The sequence below is a fragment of the Ascidia mentula genome, chromosome 7 (assembly GCF_947561715.1).
Source record: "Ascidia mentula chromosome 7, kaAscMent1.1, whole genome shotgun sequence".
In the NCBI taxonomy this organism is placed as follows: Eukaryota; Metazoa; Chordata; class Ascidiacea; order Phlebobranchia; family Ascidiidae; genus Ascidia; species Ascidia mentula.
Window position 1 is genome coordinate 17,724,464 of NC_138572.1, and position 7,767 is coordinate 17,732,230.

Here is a 7,767-nt window from a genome sequence, read left to right on the forward strand (position 1 = left end):
TAAAAAACTAAAAGACATACGCCAATTTGGTTTACACTGCTCGTTTTGTACTGTCATCTAGTATTTGTGTGCAAAATAACAAGTCGCTTGATACAAAAATGTTCAAATCACAGGCGGACAACTCTCAAATTTATTTAATTCCGCCCTACCTTAATAGCCACCATAGTGTCAAACATGCGTTTTCGTTCACTAACAAAAAACTAAAAGATATACGCCAATTTGGTTTCCACTGCTCGATTTGTACTGGCATCTAGTATTTGTGTGCAAAATCTCAAGTCGCTTGATACAAAAATGTTCAAATCACAGGCGGACAACTCTCAAATTTATTTAATTCCGCCCTACCTTAATAGCCACCATAGTGTCAAACATGCGTTTTTGTTCACTAACAAAAAACTAAAAGATATACGCCAATTTGGTTTCCACTGCTCGATTTGTACTGGCATCTAGTATTTGTGTGCAAAACATCAAGTCGCTTGATACAAAAATGTTCAAATCACAGGCGGACAACTCTCAAATTTATTTAATTCCGCCCTACCTTAATAGCGACCATAGTGTCAAACATGTGTTTTCGTTCACTAACAAAAAACTAAAAGACATACGTCAATTTGGTTTACACTGCTCGTTTTGTACTGGCATCTAGTATTTGTGTGCAAAATTTCAAGTCGCTTGATACAAAAATGTTTAAATCACAGGCGGACAACTCTCAAATTTATTTAATTCTGCCCTACCTTAATAGCCACCATAGTGTCAAACATGTGTTTTCATTCACTAACAAAAAACTAAAAGACATACGCCAATTTGGTTCCACTGCTCGATTTGTACTGGCATCTAGTATTTGTGTGCAAAATATCAAGTCGCTTGATACAAAAATGTTCAAATCACAGGCGGACAACTCCAAAATTACTTAATTCCGCCGAAACTTAGCCACCATAGTTCCAAACATGTGTTTTCGTCCACTAACAAAAAACTAAAAGATATACGCCAATTTGGTTTCCACTGCTCGATTTGTACTGGCATCTAGTATTTGTGTGCAAAATCTCAAGTCGCTTGATACAAAAATGTTCAAATCACAGGCGGACAACTCTCAAATTTATTTAATTCCGCCCTACCTTAATAGCCACCATAGTGTCAAACATGCGTTTTTGTTCACTAACAAAAAACTAAAAGATATACGCCAATTTGGTTTCCACTGCTCGATTTGTACTGGCATCTAGTATTTGTGTGCAAAACATCAAGTCGCTTGATACAAAAATGTTCAAATCACAGGCGGACAACTCTCAAATTTATTTAATTCCGCCCTACCTTAATAGCCACCATAGTGTCAAACATGTGTTTTCATTCACTAACAAAAAACTAAAAGACATACGCCAATTTGGATCCACTACTCGATTTGTACTGGCATCTAGTATTTGTGTGCAAAATATCAAGTCGCTTGATACAAAAATGTTCAAATCACAGGCGGACAACTCCAAAATTACTTAATTCCGCCGAAACTTAGCCACCATAGTTCCAAACATCCGTTTACGTTCGCGAATAAAAAACTAAAAGACATACGCCAATTTGGTTTACACTGCTCGTTTTGTACTGGCATCTAGTATTTGTGTGCAAAATAACAAGTCGCTTGATACAAAAATGTTCAAATCACAGGCGGACAACTCTCAAATTTATTTAATTCCGCCCTACCTTAATAGCCACCATAGTGTCAAACATGTGTTTTCGTCCACTAACAAAAAACTAAAAGATATACGCCAATTTGGTTTCCACTGCTCGATTTGTACTGGCATCTAGTATTTGTGTGCAAAATTTCAAGTCGCTTGATACAAAAATGTTTAAATCACAGGCGGACAACTCTCAAATTTATTTAATTCTGCCCTACCTTAATAGCCACCATAGTGTCAAACATGTGTTTTCATTCACTAACAAAAAACTAAAAGACATACGCCAATTAGGTTCCACTACTCGATTTGTACTGGCATCTAGTATTTGTGTGCAAAATATCAAGTCGCTTGATACAAAAATGTTCAAATCACAGGCGGACAACTCCAAAATTACTTAATTCCGCCGAAACTTAGCCACCATAGTTCCAAACATTCGTTTACGTTCGCGAATAAAAAACTAAAAGACATACGCCAATTTGGTTTACACTGCTCGTTTTGTACTGGCATCTAGTATTTGTGTGCAAAATAACAAGTCGCTTGATACAAAAATGTTCAAATCACAGGCGGACAACTCTCAAATTTATTTAATTCCGCCCTACCTTAATAGCCACCATAGTGTCAAACATGTGTTTTCGTCCACTAACAAAAAACTAAAAGATATACGCCAATTTGGTTTCCACTGCTCGATTTGTACTGGCATCTAGTATTTGTGTGCAAAATATCAAGTCGCTTGATACAAAAATGTTCAAATCACAGGCGGACAACTCTCAAATTTATTTAATTCCGCCCTACCTTAATAGCCACCATAGTGTCAAACATGCGTTTTTGTTCACTAACAAAAAACTAAAAGATATACGCCAATTTGGTTTCCACTGCTCGATTTGTACTGGCATCTAGTATTTGTGTGCAAAACATCAAGTCGCTTGATACAAAAATGTTCAAATCACAGGCGGACAACTCTCAAATTTATTTAATTCCGCCCTACCTTAATAGCCACCATAGTGTCAAACATGTGTTTTCGTTCACTAACAAAAAACTAAAAGACATACGTCAATTTGGTTTACACTGCTCGTTTTGTACTGGCATCTAGTATTTGTGTGCAAAATTTCAAGTCGCTTGATACAAAAATGTTTAAATCACAGGCGGACAACTCTCAAATTTATTTAATTCTGCCCTACCTTAATAGCCACCATAGTGTCAAACATGTGTTTTCATTCACTAACAAAAAACTAAAAGATATACGCCAATTTGGTTTCCACTGCTCGATTTGTACTGGCATCTAGTATTTGTGTGCAAAATCTCAAGTCGCTTGATACAAAAATGTTCAAATCACAGGCGGACAACTCTCAAATTTATTTAATTCCGCCCTACCTTAATAGCCACCATAGTGTCAAACATGCGTTTTTGTTCATTAACAAAAAACTAAAAGATATACGCCAATTTGGTTTCCACTGCTCGATTTGTACTGGCATCTAGTATATGTGTGCAAAACATCAAGTCGCTTGATACAAAAATGTTCAAATCACAGGCGGACAACTCTCAAATTTATTTAATTCCGCCCTACCTTAATAGCCACCATAGTGTCAAACATGTGTTTTCGTTCACTAACAAAAAACAAAAAGACATACGCCAATTTGGTTTTCTCTGCTCGTTTTGTACTGGCATCTAGTATTTGTGTGCAAAATTTCAAGTTGCTTGATACAAAAATGTTCAAATCACTGGCGGACAGCTCTAAAAATTACTTAATTCCGCCAAACCTTAGCCACCATAGTTCCAAACATGCGTTTTCGTTCGCGAATAAAAAACAAAAAGACATACGTCAATTTGGTTTACACTGCTCGTTTTGTACTGGCATCTAGTATTTGTGTGCAAAATTTCAAGTCGCTTGATAAAAAATGTTCAAATCACAGGCGGACAACTCTTAAATTTATTTAATTCCGCCCTACCTTAATAGCCACCATAGTGTCAAACATGTGTTTTCGTTCACTAACAAAAAACTAAAAGACATACGTCAATTTGGTTTGCTCTGCTCGTTTTGTACTGGCATCTAGTATTTGTGTGCAAAATTTCAAGTCGCTTGATACAAAAATGTTCAAATCACAGGCGGACAACTCTCAAAATTACTTAATTCCGCCCAACCTTAGCCACCGTAGTTCCAAACATGCATTTTCGTTCGCGAATAAAAAACTAAAAGACATACGCCAATTTGGTTTACACTGCTCGTTTTGTACTGGCATCTAGTATTTGTGTGCAAAATTTCAAGTCGCTTGATACAAAAATGTTCAAATCACAGGCGGACAACTCTCAAAATTACTTAATTCCGCCCAACCTTAATAGCCACCATAGTGTCAAACATGCATTTTCGTTCGCGAATAAAAAAACTAAAAGACATACGCCAATTTGGTTTACACTGCTCGTTTTGTACTGGCATCTAGTATTTGTGTGCAAAATTTCAAGTCGCTTGATACAAAAATGTTCAAATCACAGGCGGACAACTCTATAAATTACTTAATTCCGCCCAACCTTAGCCACCATAGTGTCAAACATGCATTTTCGTTCGCGAATAAAAAAACTAAAAGACATACGCCAATTTGGTTTACACTGCTCGTTTTGTACTGGCATCTAGTATTTGTGTGCAAAATTTCAAGTCGCTTGATACAAAAATGTTCAAATCACAGGCGGACAACTCTATAAATTACTTAATTCCGCCGAACCTTAGCCACCATAGTTCCAAACATGCGTTTTCATTCGCGAATAAAAAACTAAAAGACATACGTCAATTTGGTTTACACTGCTCGTTTTGTACTGCAATCTAGTAATTGTGTACAAAATTTCAAGTTGCTTGATGCAAAAATGTTCAAATCACAGGCGGACAACTCTCAAATTTATTTAATTCCGCCCTACCTTAATAGCCACCATAGTTCCAAACATGCGTTTTCGTTCGCGAATAAAAAACTAAAAGACATACGTCAATTTGGTTTACACTGCTCGTTTTGTACTGGCATCTAGTATTTGTGTGCAAAATTTCAAGTCGCTTGATACAAAAATGTTCAAATCACAGGCGGACAACTCTCAAATTTATTTAATTCCGCCCTACCTTAATAGCCAACATAGTTCCAAACATGCCTTTTCGTTCGCGAATAAAAAACTAAAAAACATAGGCAAATTTGGTTTACACTGCTCGTTTTATACTGGCATCTAGTATTTGTGTGCAAAATTTCAAGTCGCTTGATACAAAAATGTTCAAATCACAGGCGGACAACTCTCAAATTTATTTAATTCCGCCCTACCTTAATAGCCACCATAGTTCCAAACATGCCTTTTCGTTCGCGAATAAAAAACTAAAAAACATAGGCAAATTTGGTTTACACTGCTCGTTTTGTACTGCAATCTAGTAATTGTGTACAAAATTTCAAGTCGCTTGATACAAAAATGTTCAAATCACAGGCGGACAACTCTCAAATTTACTTAATTCCGCCAAAACTTAGCCACCATAGTTCCAAACATGCATTTTCGTTCGCGAATAAAAAACTAAAAGACATACGCCAATTTGGATTACACTGCTCGTTTTGTACTGGCATCTAGTATTTGTGTGCAAAATTTCAAGTTGCTTGATACAAAAATGTTCAAATCACAGGCGGACAACTCTCAAATTTATTTATTCCGCCCTACCTTAATAGCCACCATAGTTCCAAACATGCCTTTTCGTTCGCGAATAAAAAACTAAAAGACATACGTCAATTTGGTTTACACTGCTCGTTTTGTACTGGCATCTAGTATTTGTGTGCAAAATTTCAAGTTGCTTGATACAAAAAAGTTCAAATCACAGGCGGACAACTCTCAAATTTATTTAATTCCGCCCTACCTTAATAGCCACCATAGTTCCAAACATGCCTTTTCGTTCGCGAATAAAAAACCAAAAGACATACGTCAATTTGGTTTCCACTGCTCGTTTTGTACTGGCATCTAGTATTTGTGAGCAAAATTTCAAGTCGCTTGATACAAAAATGTTCAAATCACAGGCGGACAACTCTAAAAATTACTTAATTACGCCGAAACTTAGCCACCATAGTTCCAAACATGCTTTTACGTTCGCGAATAAAAAACTAAAAGACATACGCCAATTTGGTTTACACTGCTCGTTTTGTACTGGCATCTAGTATTTGTGTGCAAAATAACAAGTCGCTTGATACAAAAATGTTCAAATCACAGGCGGACAACTCTCAAATTTATTTAATTCCGCCCTACCTTAATAGCCACCATAGTGTCAAACATGTGTTTTCGTCCACTAACAAAAAACTAAAAGATATACGCCAATTTGGTTTCCACTGCTCGATTTGTACTGGCATCTAGTATTTGTGTGCAAAATCTCAAGTCGCTTGATACAAAAATGTTCAAATCACAGGCGGACAACTCTCAAATTTATTTAATTCCGCCCTACCTTAATAGCCACCATAGTGTCAAACATGCGTTTTTGTTCACTAACAAAAAACTAAAAGATATACGCCAATTTGGTTTACACTGCTCGATTTGTACTGGCATCTAGTATTTGTGTGCAAAACATCAAGTCGCTTGATACAAAAATGTTCAAATCACAGGCGGACAACTCTCAAATTTATTTAATTCCGCCCTACCTTAATAGCCACCATAGTGTCAAACATGTGTTTTCGTTCACTAACAAAAAACTAAAAGACATACGTCAATTTGGTTTACACTGCTCGTTTTGTACTGGCATCTAGTATTTGTGTGCAAAATTTCAAGTCGCTTGATACAAAAATGTTCAAATCACAGGCGGACAACTCTCAAATTTATTTAATTCCGCCCTACCTTAATAGCCAACATAGTTCCAAACATGCCTTTTCGTTCGCGAATAAAAAACTAAAAAACATAGGCAAATTTGGTTTACACTGCTCGTTTTATACTGGCATCTAGTATTTGTGTGCAAAATTTCAAGTCGCTTGATACAAAAATGTTCAAATCACAGGCGGACAACTCTCAAATTTATTTAATTCCGCCCTACCTTAATAGCCACCATAGTTCCAAACATGCCTTTTCGTTCGCGAATAAAAAACTAAAAAACATAGGCAAATTTGGTTTACACTGCTCGTTTTGTACTGCAATCTAGTAATTGTGTACAAAATTTCAAGTCGCTTGATACAAAAATGTTCAAATCACAGGCGGACAACTCTCAAATTTACTTAATTCCGCCAAAACTTAGCCACCATAGTTCCAAACATGCATTTTCGTTCGCGAATAAAAAACTAAAAGACATACGCCAATTTGGATTACACTGCTCGTTTTGTACTGGCATCTAGTATTTGTGTGCAAAATTTCAAGTTGCTTGATACAAAAATGTTCAAATCACAGGCGGACAACTCTCAAATTTATTTAATTCCGCCCTACCTTAATAGCCACCATAGTTCCAAACATGCCTTTTCGTTCGCGAATAAAAAACTAAAAGACATACGTCAATTTGGTTTACACTGCTCGTTTTGTACTGGCATCTAGTATTTGTGTGCAAAATTTCAAGTTGCTTGATACAAAAAAGTTCAAATCACAGGCGGACAACTCTCAAATTTATTTAATTCCGCCCTACCTTAATAGCCACCATAGTTCCAAACATGCCTTTTCGTTCGCGAATAAAAAACTAAAAGACATACGTCAATTTGGTTTACACTGCTCGTTTTGTACTGGCATCTAGTATTTGTGAGCAAAATTTCAAGTCGCTTGATACAAAAATGTTCAAATCACAGGCGGACAACTCTAAAAATTACTTAATTACGCCGAAACTTAGCCACCATAGTTCCAAACATGCTTTTACGTTCGCGAATAAAAAACTAAAAGACATACGCCAATTTGGTTTACACTGCTCGTTTTGTACTGGCATCTAGTATTTGTGTGCAAAATAACAAGTCGCTTGATACAAAAATGTTCAAATCACAGGCGGACAACTCTCAAATTTATTTAATTCCGCCCTACCTTAATAGCCACCATAGTGTCAAACATGTGTTTTCGTCCACTAACAAAAAACTAAAAGATATACGCCAATTTGGTTTCCACTGCTCGATTTGTACTGGCATCTAGTATTTGTGTGCAAAATCTCAAGTCG